The 20,402-nt window shown below is 45.0% G+C and overlaps 1 protein-coding gene and 1 long non-coding RNA gene across 4 annotated transcripts in view; one reads left to right on the forward strand and one right to left on the reverse strand.

The window, feature by feature from the left end:
- The window catches only part of HIVEP3 (HIVEP zinc finger 3), a 569,356-nt gene extending 568,699 nt beyond the window's left edge, over positions 1-657 (reverse strand). For all 3 annotated transcript variants that reach the window (XM_088835191.1, XM_088835192.1, XM_055402428.2), the window contains exon 1: positions 488-657. The gene's annotated coding sequence lies outside the window, so the exon portion shown is untranslated. The remainder of the gene's footprint in view (positions 1-487) is intronic.
- On the forward strand, positions 427-12,300 carry LOC129540906 (uncharacterized). The gene is made up of 4 exons (XR_008682727.2): positions 427-579; positions 4,904-4,991; positions 10,047-10,092; positions 11,658-12,300. It is a non-coding gene; the product is annotated as an uncharacterized LOC129540906 (long non-coding RNA).
- Positions 12,301-20,402: the final 8,102 nt, after the last annotated feature.

Genomic DNA, 20,402 nt, shown 5'->3' on the forward strand with positions numbered 1-20,402 from the left:
ACCTGGACCAGGGCCACCCGGGGCAAAGGCAAAGCTGCTGGCGAGGCGCATCCTCGCCGTTCAGCCTCCATCTCCCCGCATCGCTCAGATGTCAACAAACCCGGACCACAAAGTGAAACTTTCCGGGCCCCCGCTGTCGCGCTGGGTGTCTGCCCTCTGCCTGGGCGCGCGGCGCGGGGACAGGTGTGGGGCCGAGGCTCAGGAAGGGACCCCCGCGCCCAGCCCCAGCGATTGTGTAATCGACCTGAGAAGGGGGTTCTCGGGACCAGCCCCACGCCGGGATGCGGAGGCGCGGCCCGGCGACCCGTCTGCAGGCGCGGCGCCGGGAGGTGTGAGGGGGATGGGGAGGACGGTCGTCCCGCCCCCCGGGACCGCCCCCGGGAGGCAAAGGGAGCCGCGGAGCTGACACAGCCCGGAGGGGGCGCCCGCGCGGCGGAGCTCCGCCGAGCTTGGGGACGCGATGGCTCGACAGTGCGGCCGGCCTTACCTGCGCGCCGGCCCAGCACGGCGGAAGGCGGTTCGGGATGCCGAGGCGGCGGACGGCGGTCGGCAGCGCCGGCAGGCACCGGGCCACGGCATGTAAGGAACCGCGGCGGCAGCGGCGGGCGCGGGACTGACAGCCCCAGGCCCCGCCTCCAGGCCCCGGGCCCCGCCCCCTCCGCGGCCGCGCAGCTGGCCCCGCCTTCTCCGCCCACCGCCGGGGTCAAGCTCGGTCCATCGGCTCGGGGGGGGCGGGGACCTCCGCTTCCGATTGGTCCGGGAGGTAACCGCCCCGCCCACTCCCCCGCCCCATCCTTGGCCGCCAAGCGGCGCTTGCGCAGTGGCTACAATGGGCAACGCATAGCGCTGAGTGCTGGCGTAGTTGGTCCCCCACCTCTTGTGCTGGGCATCTTACTTTATCCGGCACGACTGGGAGCCGTGGGTAACTGAAGAACCAGAAGTCAGACACGGTGAATTGTCTTTATTCACCTGTGACGGAATCTACGGGAAAAAAACAGAATGGGCCAGGCTCTAACCAAAGGAGACCCCCCAAACTAGAAACTGCTGCAAAAAAAAACGTACCACTGGCCCGGATGCATCTGCGCCAGGTCTGGGGGTGCTTTACTCACGCGCTGGATTCAGTCCCTGGTCAACAAGTATGATGTGTGTGCGGAGGGTCCAGCAGTTGTGAAGCAAGGTTAGGGCATTAAGGTTGTGCCTACAGAGAAAGTGAGGGATGCTGAAGAAAATAGCCCTTCTCCAGCGCCAGCTTCCTTCTCCCCAGCACCTCCCCATATCTGTCACCGCTCCCTCTGCGCTACCCTCAGCCTGTAAACAAGACCAGGTCTCTCCCAACAAGAATCAATTTTGACCCAGCCATTCCACTCCTAAGTATTACTCAAGGGAACTGAAAACTTATATCTACCCAATAACTTGTACACAAATATCATAATGACCCAAAAGCATATTCATAATGACCCAAAAGTCAAACACTCGAACGCCCATTGTTTGATGACTGGATAAATAAATTATGATTTGTCCATACAATGGAATTTCTCTGGGCTATGAAAAGAACTGAAGTACTGATCCCTGCTATAATTTGGACGAACCTGAAAACTAGGTGAAAGAAGCCGGGCACAAAAGATCAGGTTGTATATAAGTCCACTTATATGAAGTGTCCAGAATAGGCAAATTTATAGAGACAGGAAATAGGTTGGTGGTTGCCAAAGGCTGGGGGAAGGGAAAATGGAGAGCGATTGCAAATGGGCATGGAGTTTCTTCTGGGGTAATGAAAATGTTCTGGAGTTAAGAGTGATGATGGCACAATTTTGTGGATATATTAAAAACCACTGAATAATACATTTTAAAAGAGTGAATGTTATGGTATGTGAATTATCTCAATTTTTTAAAACAACGAACTACAATTTTTAAGAACCCACACCTAACTACCTTGAGGCTGTACACCTTCCAGTTACCATGCACTTTCCCAGCCTTTCTCATCCAATATTCTTGCAAGGGTGGTCTGCATGTTTTTATTCCTACTTCCTTATTTCCCATTTATGTGTTAATTCCATAGAATGTGGCTTCTGCCTCACTAGAGCTCAAAGCTGCTCTCTCCCTAATTCCTGCAGCTTTCTATGACTCTGAACATTCCCAATTGTCCCCCTTCTCTCCATTCTATCTTTTGACCTTCCTTTCCTTGGCAAACCTATTTTAAATATTGATGTTTTCCATGGCTCATCACAAAATCCTTCCTAGGTTCTACCATCCACGTCCATGAGTTCAGTTGCTGTGCTTCAAATTTGTACATCCATCTGATGTCCCACAGGTTTCTCAAACTCTATGTGTCCTAAGTAATTTAGGACAGCCCCCAATCCCCCACGCCACTGTCTTTCTAATAGTGATATCTATCACTGCGTGATGGGACCTGGAAATCATCCTGGATTCTTCCCTCATTCTTCTAGAGTCAACCACCAGTCTTTATCCAGTAGATGTCCTTAAATCCCACTGTTATTCTCTGTTGCTACAATCGTAGCACTGGTCCACATTCCCTCGTAATTTAACTCTCTTCGTCTTTTGTCTCCTTCAAATCCAGCTCCCAAACAGCTGTTAAGGCAGTTGCCCTCTGCTTTAGCTGACACAGCGAGCATTCCTCTTTCTGAAGATAGTGGTTAGTCTCTCAGTCGTGTCCAGCTCTTTGCAGCCCCATGGACTGTAGCCTGTCAAGCACCTCTGTCCATGGAATTCTCCAGGCAAGAATACTGGAGTGGGTTGCCATTCCCTTCTCCAGAGTATCTTCCAGACCCAGGGAATGAACCTGGGCCTCCTGCTTTACAGGCAGATTCTTTACCATCTGAGCCACCTGGAAAGCCCTCTTATGATGGTAGTACTGGTGATGGACAGGGAGGCCTGGCGTGCTGTGATTCATGGGGTCGCGGAGAGTCGGACACGACTGAGCGACTGAACTGAACTGAACTGAACTCTGATTTTGCTTTAAGAACTCACACTTCCCCTTCCTTAGTGAGATTGCCAATCAAGATGCCAACTTTACCTGGTTCGGGCTGGATGTGCCCTCGAGCAATACAGCATCCTTCTTCTTAAATTTGAATAAAATAATATTTTTTAAAAAATGAAGGTGTTTGCACCTGATTTTCCCTGACCAAGGAGACTGCCAGTCAATTCCTGATAATTCTGTCCTGGGAAGTCCTTTCAGAGCCTGGATGCTGTAGCTTTTCCTTCAGTTTTCTGAATGAATCCCATAGCTCTCCGATGAATTCCATTTTTGGAAGTTAACCAGCGTTGCCTGCAGCCATAGGACCCAAGGCATACAGTAACATGTTTAAGACACAAACCATGCCTTTCCCTACCCGAAACAGTCCAGAGGCATCCTATCCCCATGGGATACACTCCAAGCTTCTTGACCTAGTCCCTGCCTGCCCCTCCCATGTCTTCTTTGTCTACTCCCTGCCTAACCCTTCTGAATTACTTGGAGTTTCATGAAAATCTGCTGTAAGGCTTCAGGCCTCAACATTTTTGAGTGCCCTCTGTAGAAGAGCCTTCCCTATTTTCCCCCAGCTAACTTCAACCATTCTTTAGGAGTTCTCCTTCAGAAAGCCTTCCCTACTCTCCATATTCTGCCTCCTTTATGTCCTCAAACACCCTATTCTTTCAGCTGTTACTACACTTAATGCTGTCGTATTTTACTTACCCATTTAATCATCTTCCTCTGCCACTAACCTTGGCTTTCCTAAGGACTATACCTTTCTGTGTCATATCCTTAGTGCTTAGCACAGTGCCTGGCATATGGCAGGTGCTCAGACCTTTCTTCGGAGAAGGCAATGGCAAGCCACTCCAGTACTCTTGCCTAGAAAATCCCATGGACGGAGGAGCCTGGTAGGCTGCAGTCCATGGGGTCGCTACGAGTCAGACATGACCAAGTGACTTCACTTTCACTTTTCACTTTCACACATTGGAGAAGGAAATGGCAACCCACTCCAGTGTTCTTGCCTGGAGAATCCCAGGGACGGGGGAGCCTGGTGAGCTGCTGTCTATGGGGTCACACAGAGTCGGACACGACTGAAATGACTCAGCAGCAGCAGCAGCAGCAGACCTTTCTTTCTTCTTCTTTGCCTCTGTAATTCCTGAATAAGTGAAATGGATCTCACTGAGGGACATTAACAAGCATTTTCCCCAGAGACATGAAAAGCAGAAATTCAGGCCTAAAGCACCTCATACAGTTGCCCCCAAACTGTATTCCAACTCCAAAAAATGTTCCAGAAGATGGCTAAAATCTCAATATGATTAAAGGGTATTTATTTAAATGACACAGCTCTCATCTCTAAAATCTACTCAGTTTCTTCTGAAAGCCTTCATGGCTTCAGTTCAGTTCAGTTCAGTCGCTCAGTCGTGTCCAACTCTTCACGACCCCATGAATCACAGCACGCCAGGCCTCCCTGTCCATCACCAACTCCCGGAGTTCACTCAAACTCATGTGCATCAAGTTGGTGATGCCATCCAGCCATCTCACTCTCTGTCGTCCCCTTCTCCTCCTGCCCCCAATCCCTCCCAGCATCAGAGTCTTTTCCAGTGAGTCAACTCGTCGCATGAGGTGGCCAAAGTATTGGAGTTTCAGCTTCAGCATCAGTCCTTCCAATGAACACCCAGGATTGATCTCCTTTAGAATGGACTGGTTGGATCTCCTTGCAGTCCAAGGGACTCTCGAGAGTCTTCTCCAGCACCACAGTTCATGGCTTAATGAGATGCAAAATTAAGTAACTTAGACAATTGTATTCATTATTGTGACTAAAAAGCAAGGTATGTTTTTTGTGATTTTTTGTAATCATAGCTGAAGAATAAACAATATGAAACGCAAATCCATAGTTCCATCTTGATGTCTACAGTGAAACATGTACTACCTTAACAGGAATTATAGAACCAGCCATATGCAGATGTTGAGTGAGAAGAGCTGGATTCTAGTTTCAACTTAGCCATAACCATCTACTTGACCTTGGGTAAGTCATTGTTCTTGGATGCTTGCAGTCAGCCTCTCCAATATCTATTCCTCCATTGTCCCACCACCAGAACCACAAAATTTCTTTGGAAAACCACTTTTTCTCCATTCAAATCCATATGGTCTCACCTAACCTAACCCCGGGCTTCCCTAGTGGCTCAGATGGTAAAGAATCCACCTGCAATGTGGGAGACCTGAGTTCGATCCCTGGGTTGGGAAGATCCCCTGGAGGAGAGCATGGCAACCCACTCCAGTATTCTTGCCTGGAAAATCCCCATGGACAGAGGAGCCTGGCAGGCTACAGTCCATGATCGCAAAAAGTTGAACATGACTGAGGACTAAGCACACACAACCTGACCCCAAACTCCAGGGGCTTAAATCTATTGTTACACATCATTTAGCTACAGAAATTAGTTCAAAGGCAGACATGAAATTCAGTCAAAACAATGAGATTTGAGGAGACAGTTTCAAGGACTTCTGAAAAAAAGAAGATTCCTCTCCTGCTATCAGTTCAGTTCAGTTCAGCCGCTCAGTCGTGTCTGACTCTCTACGACCCCATGAATCACAGCACGCCAGGCCTCCCTGTCCATCACCAACTCCCGGAGTTCACTCAAACTCAGGTCCATCGAGTTGGTGATGCCATCCAGCCATCTCATTCTCTGTCGTCCCCTTCTCCTCTCGCCCCCAATTCCTCCCAGCATCAGACTCTTTTCCAGTGAGTCAACTTGTCGCATGAGGTGGCCAAAGTATTGGAGCTTCAGCTTTAGCATCAGTCCTTCCAATGAACACCCAGGATTGATCTCCTTTAGAATGGACTGGTTAGATCTCCCTGCCATCCAAGGGACTCTCAAGAGTCTTCTCCAGCACCACAGTTCAAAAGCATCAGTTCCTTGGCGATCAGCTTTCTTCATAGTCCAACCCTCACATCCATACATGACCACGGGAAAAACCATAGCCTTGACTAGACGGATCTTTGTTGGCAAAGTAATGTCTCTGCTTTTTAATATGTTATCTAGGTTGGTCATTACTTTCCTTCCAAGGAGTAAGCGTCTTTTAATTTCATGGCTGCAATCAGCATCTGCAGTGATTTTGGAGCCCCCAAAAAATAAAGTCTGACACTGTTTCCACTGTTTTCCCATCTATTACCCATGAAGTGATGGGACCAGATGCCATGATCTTTGTTTTCTGAATGTTGAGCTTCAAGCCAACCTTTTCACTCTCCTCTTTCACTTTCATCAAGAGGCTTTTGAGTTCCTCTTCACTTTCTGCCATAAGGGTGGTGTCATCTGCATATCTGAGGTTATTGATATTTCTCCCGGCAATCTTGATTCCAGCTTGTGCTTCTTCCAGCTCAGCGTTTCTCATGATGTACTCTGCATATAAGTTAAATAAGCAAGGTGACAATATACAACCTTGACGCACTCCTTTTCCTATTTGGAACCAGTCTGTTGTTCCATGTCCAGTTCTAACTGTTGCTTCCTGACCTGCATACAGGTTTCTCAAGAGGCAGGTCAGGTGGTCTGGGATTCCCATCTCTTTCAGAATGTTCCACAGTTTATTGTGATCCACACAGTCAAAGGCTTTGGCAGAGTCAATGAAGCAGAAATAGATGTTTTTCTGGAACTCTCTTGCTTTCTCCATGATCCAGCGGATGTTGGCAATTTGATCTCTGGTGCCTCTGCCTTTTCTAAAACCTGCTTGAACATCTGGGAGTTCACGGTTCACATATTGCTGAAGCCTGGCTTGGAGAATTTTGAGCATGACTTGACTAGCGTGTGAGATGACAGCAATTGTGCGGTAGTTTGAGTATTCTTTGGCATTGCCTTTCTTTGGGATTGGAATGAAGACTGACCTTTTCCAGTCCTGTGGCCACTGCTGAGGTTTCCAAATTTGCTGACATATTGAGTGCAGCACTTTCACAGCATCATCTTTCAAGATTTGAAATAGCTCAACTGGAATTCCATCACCTCCACTAGCTTTGTTCGTAGTGATGCTTTCTAAGGCCCACTTGACTTCACATTCCAATATGTCTGGCTCTAGGTCAGTGATCACACCATCATGATTATCTTGGTCGTGAAGATCTTTTTTGTACAGTTCTTCTGGGTATTCTTGCCACCTCTTCTTAATATCTTCTGCTTCTGTTAGGTCCACACCATTTCTGTCCTTTATCGAGCCCATCTTTGCATGAAATGTTCCCTTGGAATCTCTAATTTTCTTGAAAAGATCTCTTGCTTTTCCTATTCTGTTGTTTTCCTCTATTTCTTTGCATTGATCGCTGAGGAGGGCTTTCTTATCTCTCCTTGCTATTCTTTGGAACTCTGCATTCAGATGCTTATATCTTTCCTTTTCTCCTTTGCTTTTCACTTCTCTTCTTTTCACAGCTATTTGTAAGGCCTCCTCAGACAGCCATTTTGCTTTTTTGCATTTCTTTTCCATGGGGATGGTCTTGGTCCCTGTCTCCTGTACAATGTCACGAACCTCCTGCTATAGCTCCTATCAATCATATAAGGTCTAGAATTAATGCAACCACATGTGACAACAAGAATAGAGACTAGATTGCCAGACAGTGAATGAGTATTGAGAAATGCATAATGGGAAAATGGGAAATAAACAGAACCTCAGCTACATTGTTGAGTAGAGAGCAGCTAGATCAAACCACACCTGAAACTGTTAGCCCAAACTTTCCAGTTATATGAGTCAATAAATTCCCTACATTGTTGGAGTTTGGTTTTCTGTCTATAACATAAATTGTCCTAACAATAACACTTAACAACCTCTGTGGGTCTCCATATTCTCATAAATAAAATAAAGGTAATATGAATAATCTCTAGGAATTTGCCAGCTCTCACATCCTGAGTCTCCAAAGGATTAATATATTTATAAAGATGTAAGTGCATTATAATTTACAAGTAAGCACTAAGGAAAGTAAGACTTTCTAATTTAACCCAACAAAAGATAGCTGATACTAAAAATGCAAACAAAAATCCTTATTCTATAACCTATGCCGAGGGTTACCCTGATCTCCACCCTCTCCCACTATACTTCAGCCACTTATTCCTATACTCTGAGAATACCTATTGAAGAAGGGTGATCTGGAAAGAAAACACCTAGGTGGCCCTGCTTTAGAAAACCTCGGATTCTTGTTGGTGATGCCCACAGCCTTGGACCCCTTGTTCAGATTCTAACCTCTTCTACTTGAACTCTTTGACTTGAACCCTTCCATGTGCCTTCTCTCTCTCCCCGGATCTACCTCTGAGTCATATTTTTCACTTGCTGCCTTCCCAGCCCTGACCACCTTCCATCAGCCAGAAGTGGTGATAACAATTCCAGAGCACAGATTTGTTTATTTGTAGAAACAGGACCTAGAGGAAGGAGACTGGGATGGTTATTTAATGGAGGAGAGTCACTTAATAAAAGAGATTAAGCACCTTGGAAGCCCAAAGGGTTGAGCAAATTGTTTGATATACTGCACCAGCAAATATGTGTGAAAGGTTTCACTTTCGGGATATGCAACCCATTTACAATAATGCATTTGGACATGCAACTGTAGTCAACATCCTAATTTGAAAAAAGCATTGTCTGGGTCCTTGTTAGGTATGGCATTGGGGCTAAAGGCACTGGGAACCCCAGGAAGAGGCGATGTAGAAAGAATCCAGGTGGCTTTCCTGGAAATGGAAATTAAGCGCATGCTGCTAATGAAGTTTGTCCTCTGTTCTGGCTTTTCAAAATTCATGGGGAAAGGTCTTCAGCACAATTTTGATTGATTCCTTTAACATTTTATGACCAGATCACCCTTGTATACTGAGATGACTAAGATAATGTTCCTATCCTCCAGGAGCTCAGGAACTCGGGCAGGAAATGGCCACTGGATCAGACAGGTTACAGCACTGGCTCATTTGATCAGAAAATCCATCAGCAAGGGAATCCAGATGATACAGTTTATAGGGATCAGCCTCCTGGGGAAAGAATAAGCAGAGACGGTGGATAGTGATGTTATTTAGTCACTAAGTCTTGTCTGCTCTTCTGCAACCCCATGGACTATAGCCCGCCAGGCTCCTCTATCCATGGGATTTCCCAGGCAAGAATACTGGAGATACTGGAGTGGGTTGCCATTTCCTTCTCCAGGGGAATCTTCCTAACCCAGGGATCAAACCTGTGTCTCCTGCATTGGCAGGCAGATTCTTTACCAGTGAGCCACCAGGGAAGACAGGAGAATGGATATAGCAGCATAAATATAGAATAATCAGTTCACTTTACCCCACCTACCATCCAGCTTCCATTTTTGCTTTTCATTTGAGTGATGAAAATCTCATCCCAAACACAAGGAAACACGAGTGTCATCAGCCACTGTATTATGATTGGTGATGTTGAGTTTACTCCCACCTGGAATCTAAATTTTGTAGTTAGGTACCACCAGTATTCTTCATATAAAGTAGTTGGGAAGGAGGAAGAGAAAAAAGGAATAAGTTAACATAAATATGACAATTAGAGTCACCACTTCTGTAACTTGTCTTGAAGCCAGAGCTCATAATAAATCATGACTTCCTTCTTCAATTATCCATTCTGTGTTCATCTTACCCTCTACCAGCAGCTCAGCTGGTAAGGAGACCCAATCTTCATCTCAAAGTAACTGAACCCTTACTAATCCTCTCTGAGCTGGGTTGCCAGTTTTCCACTGAACTTTATTACTAGAATAGATTCTATAATGTGACCCCATGAACCCTTTGGGTTCCAAGCAGTTTTTTCAGCCCTAGCACACAGCAGAAACCTGATTTCCTCTTGACAGTCAGGACAGTGATCCACTTCTTTTCCTGTTGATTCAGTGGTGTGGGGAGTCCCCAAATGGCCAGGGACAAGCTCAGCTTCCAATTCATCAGAACTAAGGCTGCATTCTGTGGTGGGATATACTCTTCTCTTAGAACCAACACCCCAAACCTGTAAAGTCCAAGATCACGGAGAAAGAAGTTCTATTAAGGAGAGTGTTCATTGTAATTGTTAGAAGGACCACTCCTAACCCTTCCCTTTCCCATGTTTTTTTTTGTTGCTATGGTGACAGCACCAGCTATTGATTGCTGATTTAAAGCCTACACTGCATCCTACAGGTAAGCTCAAGCCTTGCATGGGATCACATCCCGGATGGCTTACTGGACCCTCGCTACAGACACCTCAGAAGCCTTATATTGAAGATGACAGAGATGCTGTCAGTCATTTTTCCTCTATGACAATATGGAGCAGAGTTGCCTGCAGATTTCAGAATTATTACATATGAAAGAAATGCATGCCTGTGTTCTTTAAGCCATTCTCCTTGCAGGGCAGGGGAGGGAGCGTCACTTTTGCTCTAACTAAGATAGCAATCATGGCTGTTAGCACGGCCCCAGCTTGTGCTCTTTTTGACTGCATTGCAGGGGTGGGGGTGATGGGGGAGGCAGGTACAGGGCAGGGAGTGTAGAAAGAGGAGAGCCTCTGACACTATAACCTATGTTCAAATCACCTGTTTGCAGTACATTCCCTACAGGGCAACGCTGTATCTCAGCAAACCTCCCCTGGGCTTCAGTTTCAGGCACTGCTCTTGCTCAGGTGTTTTCCCTCAATGTCGGAGGGAACACTGGGACACTCAGATGGTGGTAGGACTGCTTGAACTGCTCTGACTCACTCCTGCCCCATCCAGTCCACTGACTCTCCACTCTCAGCCAGCGCTACTGGGGTCCTGCTCTTTCTCTGTCTTGAACAGATGAAGGGGTGGGCAGTGATCTGCCCAGAGAGAGAGAGAAAGAATTCAACTCAGCTAAAAGGCTTTCTCCTCACCTACCCCAGCCTCCCGCCTAGCCCTCAGTTCTGTATGGTTGTGAATCCTTACAGAGACACCCAACTGTGTTCTGTCTCCCTAGGGCGCCTCACCATCTTTCTGATGGTTTCTCAGATACATCATCCTCCCTCTTCCTTCTGTGGCTTTCTCGGGGAAAAGCTGAGGAACCAGTGCTGGTTCCCTGTCCTGTGCTGAGATGAGGTTTCAGAGGTAGTGGGGAGACAGGTCATGAAGAACCCGTAGCAGAAGGAGGTGAAGATAAATAGGAAGGTGTTTGCATAGCATATGATTTCATTTATATACAATTTCCAAAATAGATCAATTTTAGAACGAGAAAGAATGCCTGCCGACGAACGGTTTCCAGGGGCTCCAGGGAGGCAGGGATGGGGAGTGACTGCTTCACGGGTGGGAGGATGGTGGAAATGTTCCAGAACTAGACAGCGGTGATAGTTGCACAACACTGTGAGTGTACTAAATGCCACTGAATTGTATACTTTTAAAATGACTAAAATGGTGCATTTCATGTTATGTGAGTTTTGTCATAAAAAAAATCATAGGCTATTGGACTTTAATTGGACAGAGAAGACACTCAAGCGTTCCAGGGTGACTCTGATGGAGACCAAAGTAAACAGAGCTGTAAGAGAATTATTTGACCTTGGAGTCCTTCTTGGAGCATCTGTTCCTCGAACATGGGGACCAATCGGGATGAATGAGAGTTAGGGAGAAAGCAAGAGGGGTAAAGGATGCTGACTTCAGAAGGGGGAGAAGAGCAGACATCTGGGCCAGGTCCCTTTCCTGGATTCTCCTAATGTCATGAATTTTCTGTTGTTTTTGTTCATCTGTTTGTTTCTGATTCCTCAGCATTCTGTCACCTTATCTGGGAAGAATTCAAAGCAAGCAAGCAGGAAGTGGATGGGTGGACTCCTCCTTTGTAAATCTTGGCCAGAGGCAGGGACCTTCCTCCTAGTCCTCAGTCTGAGAAGGCCAGAGACTTTTCCTCTAAGCCCCATACCCCTGCTAAACATGCTGAACCTCAGACATCTCATCCAGCTCAGCTGATGGGCTAGTCCCTCTGGAACTTCAAATCATGGAGAGTGATGCAAACACACAAAAGTAGGAGACTCACAACACCAAGCTCAAGGATGAGAATTCACTGGAGCCAGCACTGGACTGAGTGTGGGGCTTTGGCATTGAAGTCCAGGGGCATCTGCACCTAGCAGCATCTCCACCACACTGACCTTGAAGGTGACCTTGACTGTGGTAGCCACGGCCCTCCCTCTTGTCATGGTTATCTTCCAAGACTTGTTTGCCAGCCTCCCTTCAATTCTCAAGCTACCTGACACCCTTCCAATAAATCCTTGACTGCTGCAGTTAGCCAGAACTTGTTTCTGTTACTTGTAACTGAGAAAACTGGAATATGGATGTAACCTTCCTGCCTCCCTTCCAAACAGAAAACATGGTGCTTCCCAATTAAACGCAGACAGTTTCTTGTAAACTGAAGTGCTCTCTGCACCTTGATTGTTGTGTGTATATGTAAGAGTGTGTGTGTTTCACTTTAAACATTACAGATGTAAAAACAAAATGCTTTTCCAGACACTGTAACTATGGTGATGGGCAGGATGAGCATTGCTCTAGCAATTAGAAGACCAGGCCACACCAGGAACGCATCCTCGGGCAAGTCAGCTTCTTCTTTGTGCGGGCTGACATGATTTGTGAGCCCTTCTCCAGGACTTAAGAGTCTGTGATTCAGGAAATGCAAAGGAAATCATTTATATTATCAATGTGCCTGGGAAAACAAAGTATTCTTTCTCACAAAGAGGTTCCATCTGAGTCAGTGTCATACAGTGAAGACACCCTCAGTTGTCAATCTTGACTTCATCTATTAAATGAGGCACAGTCTTTCAGACAAACAATAGAAGTTAACAAAAGTCTCATCTCCCTGTGGGGTAGACTATCTGCAATAATCATACTAGTGAGAGTTCTCAAGTGGAGCTCTCATTTAATCCCTATGATAACCCCACAGAGGAAGTGCTGTTTTATAGATGAAGTAGCAGAGGCACAGAGAGGTTAAGTAATTTGCCCAGGGTCCACACAACTAGTCGGTGACAGAACCAGGATTCAAACTCAAAGGTTCTGGCTCCAGAATCCAACTGCTCTGTGTATGTGTGTGTGTGTGTGTGTGTGTGTGTGTGTTAAAATACACATAACACAAAATTCACCATTTTAGCCATTTCAAGGTGTACAATTCAGTGGCATTTAGTACACTAATAGAATCCGTGCTTTTAATGTGACACTATGTTGCCAAAAATGTATATGTCCTATTACTAAGCCATAAAAAAAGAATAAAATAATGCCACTTGCAGCAACATGGATGGACCTGGAGATTATCATACTAAGTGAAGTAAGCCAGAGAAAAACAAATATATGATACCACTTATGTATGGAATCTAAAACAGTGATACAAATGAACTTATTTATAAAACAGAAATAGACTCACATTCATAGAAAACAAACTTATGGTTACCAAAGCGGTAAGTGGGGAGGCATAAATTAGGGGCTTGGGATTAACAGGTACACATTAATATATGCAAACTGGGTAAACAACAAGGGTTTACTCTGTAGCCCAGGGAACCAAACTCAATATCTAGTAATAACTACAGTAGAAAAGAAGGGATAGAGATATATGTGTACATATAACTGAAACACTTTGCTATACATTTGAAACTAACACAACATTGTAAATTAGCTATATTTTAATTTTTAAAAACAATATATGTCATCAAATAAATAAACCCAACTCACCTTCAGTTTTACAGACTGAGAGACTCTGAGATGCAGCAGTCCGTTCTTTCATCCCTTAAATTCGATGGTATCAGTGTAATTTCCCAGTGACAGTTACAGAGCTGTGGTGTGATTCATGGTACCGGGTAGCTTCTACTTCTAATCCACTCTTTGCCTCCACAAAGGCAGCATCTAATCTTTTTAGATAATTTTATTTATCTTTTGGCTGTGCTGGGTCTTCATTGCTGTGTGGGCTTCTCTTTAGTTGCAGTCAGTGGGGGCTACTCTCTAGTTGTGTGAGGACTTCTAATAGCAGTGGCCTCTCTTGTTGCTGAGCACAGGCTCTAGGGCGTGCAGGTTCAACAGTTGTTGCAGTCATTGTGATGTCCAGGCTCTAGAGCACTGGCTCAATAGTTGTGGCTCACAGGCTCAGTTGCTTCACAACATGTGAGATATCAGGGATCAAACCCGTGTCTCCTGCTTTAACAGACAGATTCTTTACCACTGAGCCGCCAGGGAAACTCTGGCTGCATCTAATCTTCAGTTCAGTTCAGTTCAGTCGCTCAGTCGCGTCCGACTCTTTGCGACCCCATGAATCACAGCACGCCAGGCCTCTCTGTCCATCACCAACTCCCGGAGTTCACTCAAACTCATGTCCATAAAGTCGGTGATGCCATCCAGCCATCTCATTCTCTGTCGTCTCCTTCTCCTCTTGCCCCCAATCCCTCCCAACATCAGAGTCTTTTCCAGTGAGTCAACTCTTCACATGAGGTGGCCAAAGTATTGGAGTTTCAGCTTTAGCATCAGTCCTTCCAATGAACACCCAGGATTGATCTCCTCTAGAATGGACTGGTTGGATCTCCTTGCAGTCCAAGGGACTCTCAAGAGTCTTCTCCAGCACCACAGTTCAAAAGCATCAATTCTTCAGTGATCAGCTTTCTTCACAGTCCAACTGTCACAACCATAAATGACCACTGGAAAAACCACAGCCTTGACTAGATGGACCTTTGTTGGCAAAGTAATGTCTCTGTTTTTTAATATGCTATCTAGGTTGGTCATAACTTTCCTTCCAAGGAGTAAGCGTCTTTTAATTTCATGGCTGCAATCAGCATCTGCAGTGATTTTGGAGCCCCAAAAAATAATAAATCTCAAAAGATGAATTTCCATCACACTTTAACGTTTCAGTGGAGGATCTAGCAAGAGAACACTTCCTCGGAGGGCTGGTCCCACCTTTTAACAACATCCCATTTTCAGAAAGTCCTGACCTACATCCCCTTTCACACTTGGAAATTTTCAACTTTAATCCTGACTTTGGGGATAGAGGGCAAGGTGTTGAAAAAAGATGGTCTCCCTCTGCAGTGATCCTGCATGTTTGTGGAATATCTCAATCACCAAAATCTGACTATGTGTGGCTTTGGGCAAATGATCAGGGCTTCTCATCAGTCTCCCTGTGACACTCATTCACTCAACAACTATCAATGGCATCTGTTTGTGGCAGCGCTAAGCTGAGCCCTGGAAGCAGAGAGGGTTGGAGGGGTCACCGGGAGCGGGGAGGTGGTGGGTAGGAGCCAGTGGTTCTCAGCCTTGTTGGGCCATGAGTCACCTAATGGAGCTTCTCAAAATACAGTGCTCACTCTCACTGGATTCTGATATCTGAGTGGAGGCTGAGGTGGTCAGTGAACTTGAGGGACAGACACATGCTTCAAAAACTCTGTTGCATGAAAGGTACCAAATTCTAGTTACAAGACTAATAAGTACTAGGGATGTGATGCACACCCTGATAAATATAACTAACACTGCTGCATGTTATACGTGAAAGTTGTTGAGAGTCAATCCTAAGAGTTCTCATCCCAAGGAAAAATTTTTCTCTATTTCTTTAATCTTGTATCTCTATAAGAGGATGGATGTTCACTAAAGTTATTGTGATAATCATTTCATAATACACGCAGGTCAAATCATTATGCTGTACATCTTAAACTTATACAGTGCTACATGTCAATATTATCTCAATAAAACTGGAAGAAAAAAAACGATTCAAATTTTAAAAAGTCTCTCCCAGACTTATTTCATCTTCCTTGTCCTGCCCTCTTGCCATCCACCACTGCCCAACATCTCACCCCAAATGCATTTATTCTTTCAGAACCATTGGAATAAATGATTCTGAAACTACATTGAGCTCAGAGTAGGATTCTATGGTTCATTCATTAATATACTTCTCAAGTCAACATTTACTGAGTGCTTCCTGTGTGCCAAGCACTGGAGATACAAGGTAGATAAGACCTAGGTAGATACCATCCCTAACCCCAAGAAGCTCTCCATCTGGTTGGTACAGGCAGACAAGCAAACCAACAGCATCCATATAACTTGAGTATCCTGGAACACAGGAGAGCAAAATTTTATGAATCGAATGCCCCTCAACTTTCATTCTCCAGAATAAGTGATTCCTTTGTCTTCTTTTCATAGTTCCTATTTGCTGATGATCAAACACAATTAGCTATGAAACATCTGACAAGTCCTAACCCTAATGCATCTACCTTCCTTCTGCTTTCAGATACAAGGAACCTCCTCTCAAGCATCTCGCACCAGTCACAAACCCTGCATGCTAACACTCCTCTACCCAAAGGCCATTTTAATGAGGAGCTCAGTTCAGGCATCACTATAGAACATTAATATTCATGGTTAGTATTTGTACAAAGCCTTTATTTCAATCTTTTTTTTTCTGTTGAGGGGGAAGTCTTAAAGTGGCCAAAAATTCCCAATTCCTGTATATCCTCCCTGGGCCTCTATTTTCAGAGGGTTGTTTTTTTTTTTTTTTTTGGCTTCCATTATTTCATCAGGGTTGGCAAGGAAAGTTAGTTCTGCTCCTGTCCAAATGTTAAATGGATACTCATGTGTCTCTTTGCCACATTGGTGTAATTAATTTTATTGCAAATAGGATTTTTCTTTTTTTCCCCTTTGCATGCAAATGTGGTACCCTTTCAGTGTTTGCATAATAGCAGTAATTCTTTCATTTGTACAAAAGGACATGCATTATTTTGGCAGATAGATGGAGCTTTGATGGAGAGATTATTACATTTCAAAAAGCAAAGAGAATAAATCAGAATTTAGCCAGACGCTGACTACACACCCCCTCCCCCCAGCTGCACTTTTCATCCACTAAATGTCTGACACACTACACTTTCCTCCCAGATAATAAACCTTCCAGCCAGCAAGTAGTTCTCCACTCTTTGCCCTGCTCACCTGGGTTTTCCTGCATGCTAGCTTCTGTTTGGGTTTGGCCAATGAGAAGCAGCAGCATGAAAACGAAGGGTGGAAATAGAGAGAGACTGGGGTAATTACTCCTCATCTTCCTTCCTTGCTTGCTGGAGCTCAGGCAGTGGCTCTGCTCCCCATAAGACCACAGCCCAGCTCTCACTGGACTTTGGTAAGCCCCTTCCTTCTTCTCACTGCTCCAGCCTAGCCCTGGGAACCTCACTACCTCACCCTGGCTAACCCTGCCCACATTTAAATGACCGTTTATGGTCAACCCCTTAGAGTGAGCCATCTCCTTGCTTCCAGGACACTGAGAAAATCACCACATTCTTAAGTTGTCACTTAGCTCACTATGAACACACTCACACACACACACACACACACACACACACACACAGATACACACACACACATGCATAGCTCAGGGAAGCCTCAAACCACTGAGGTATGGAGGCATCTATATGACTCCACAGAGTTGTTTTTAAGAATCCCATTAAGCAAAAGAGGCATTTTCCCTTGATGTGTCCAGACTCACTGGAGTCATGTAGATACCTATTGTTTTGCCTGCCTGTCACTGGCCCCCGTTTTAGGGTCACAGTCCCCTGATTTTCCTTGAGGAGCCATCTCATCCCTTCTCTCAGTACGTGTGATTGGGTGGGGCTGTTCTCACCCCCAGCTCAGGAGAAATAGAGATCCTAGCTTGGCCACTCAGAATATCACCTACCTCAGGCCCCAGTGTTGGTTCAGGGATGGGCATGGGAACTAAGCCAGGCCAATGAAAACCACTAGGATGAAATTCTTGGAATTTGCCTGGGGCAGCTAGGGAAAAGGATGCTTCTCTGCCTCTGAGGTTGCTAGGGACATAAAGCAAAGCTTTGGTGGCCGTCTGCCACGAGGCGCAGAGCCTGCCTGAGAAGTGAGCAATCACAGAGGGAGCCCAGCTAGCAAGTGAAGGAGACAAACGGCTCGAGCACGTCGTGTGAGCCCTGGGTCAGCCGGCAAAATGTTCTGCTTCTTAATTTACTTAGGCTGAGTTTCTGTCACTTGCAACGGAAAGGATCCTAACAAGTTCATTAAAGACAGACCCTCTTTATAAACTAGGAACCACTGAGGACTTGGTATAGAGAAGAAAACAGAATTGACTATTTCTGGAGCAACTATTGTGTGCCCTAGAATAGAGCTCTTAAAAGTGTAGGTTAATTTACTTAATTCTCAAAATAACTGTTCAGCTAAGTTGAGGAACTTACCAAGTCCTACACAATTAGCATACCGCAGGGTTAAGTTCAAGCCAAGGATGGTCTACTTGCAAAGCTGCACACCTCCTCTGATGTGACGCCATCATCATCATGATCTTCATCTTCCTTCTCACTAGTAGGAGAAGGACCTCTCACACCTCTGGATCTGGACTGCCAACAGAACAGGAAGTTGAGCTTCCTGGCCACTAGAAATCACAGACCCTGACACATATGTTGTTATTGTTGTTGTTCTTGTTCAGTTGCTAAGTCCTGTCCGACTCCTTGTGACCCCACGGACTGCAGCACACCAGGCTTCCCTGTCATTCACTATCTTCCAGAGTGTGCTCAAACTCATGTCCATTGAGTCAGTGATGCCATCCAACCATCTCATCCTCTACTGCCCCCTTCTCCTTTGGCCTTCAATCTTTCCCAGCATCAGGGTCTTTTCCAGTGAATCAGCTCTTCACATCAGGTGGCCAAAGTATTGGAGTTTCAGCTTCAGCATCAGTCCTTCCAATGAATATTAATTGTTGATTTCCTTTAGGATTGACTGGTTTGATCTTGCTGTCCAAGGGACTCTCAAGAGCTTTCCCCAGCACCATAATTTGAAAGCATCAATTCTTCGGTGCTCAGCCTTCTTTACGGTCCACCTCTCACATCCATACATGACTACTGGAAAAACCATAGCCTTGACTATACGGACTTTTGACAGCAAAATGATATCTTTTTTTTAATACACTGTCTAAGTTTGTCATAGCTTTCCTTCCAAGGAGCAAGCATTTTTTCCAGTGATTTTGGAGCCCAAGAAAATAAAATCTGTCACTGTTTCCACTTTATCCCCTTCTATTTGCAAACAGTGATGGGAAGAGTTGCCATGATCTTGGTTTTTTTGAATGCTGAGTTTTAAGCCAGCTTTTTCACTCTCCTGACACATATATGTAACAGTACAAATAACTTAACATGAAGGAGACAGTAATCAGTACCAATAAAGAGGAACAGATATCATGTTGAGAAGGATTACTTCTATCCGAGACACTGGAAGACCAACATTTAAAGATGGTGGTAAGGAATCCAACCAGTCCATTCTAAAGGAGATCAGTCCTGGGTGTTCATTGGAAGGACTGATGCTAAAGCTGAAACTGCAATACTTTGGCCACCTCATGCAAAGAGTTGACTCACTGGAAAAGACTCTGATGCTGGGAAAGGTTGGGGGCGGGAAGAGAAGGGGATGACAGAGAATGAGATGGCTGGACGGCATCACCGACTCGATGGACATGAGTCTGAGTGAACTCCGGGAGTTGGTGATGGACAGGGAGGCCTGGCGTGCTGTGATTCATGGGGTCGTGAAGAGTTGGACACGACTGAGCGACTGAACTGAACTGAACTGAAGGAATCCAAAGATGAGGAAAGAGTCTAAGCAAAGACATCAAGGTTAGTAATGCCAGACCATAAGAAGATTTGTTTTGCACATTTACAAACGTAGGTTATTCTCTAGTTCACCAAGTTTCTCTCTTTGGATCCTTTATTTTCTCTTATTTTATTTTATTTTGGTAAGAACATTTAACATGAGACCTTAAAAAATTAAATTGTTAATCCTCTTAACAAGTTTTCCAGTTACAATCCAGTATTGTTGACTCTAGGTACAATGCTGTGTAGAAACCTCTAGAACTTTTTCATCTTGCTTAACTGAAACTTTGTGTCCCTTGATTCTTCATCCTCCCCTTCCCCAGTTCCTGGCAACCACCATTCCTCTCCTTGACTCCATGAATATGACTATTTTAGATACCTCATACAAGTGGAAGCATGCAGCATTTGTCCTTTTGTGACTAGTTTATTTCATTTGGAATACTGTCTTCAAGGTTCATCCATGTTATTGTATATTGCAGAAGTCCATCTTTGTTACGGCTGATGGTACTCCATTGTATACATATACACCACATTTTCCTCGTCCATTCATCTGTCAATGGACATTTAGGTTGTTTCCTAAATGTCCTTGGCTATTGTAAATAGAGTTACAATGAACACAGGAGTGCTAGTATCTCTTCAAGATCCTGATTTTACTTCTTTTGGATAAATACCCAGAAGTGGAATTACTGGATCATTTCATGGTTTTATTTTTAATCTTTTGAAAAGCCTCCAAACTGTTTTCCATAACAGCTGTACCATTTTGCCTTCCCACCAACAGTACATAAGTATTCCAATTTATCCACACCCTCACCAACACTTGTATTTTGGTTTGTGATAATAGCTATCCTGACATGTGTGAGGCGCTATCTCGTTGTGCTTTAGATTTGCATTTCCCTGATGATTAGCGATGTTAAGTATTTTTTCCATAAAG

The sequence above is a fragment of the Moschus berezovskii genome, chromosome 4 (genome assembly GCF_049115385.1).
Source record: "Moschus berezovskii isolate FMDL1 chromosome 4, NW_MosBer_1.0, whole genome shotgun sequence".
NCBI lineage: Eukaryota > Metazoa > Chordata > Mammalia > Artiodactyla > Moschidae > Moschus > Moschus berezovskii.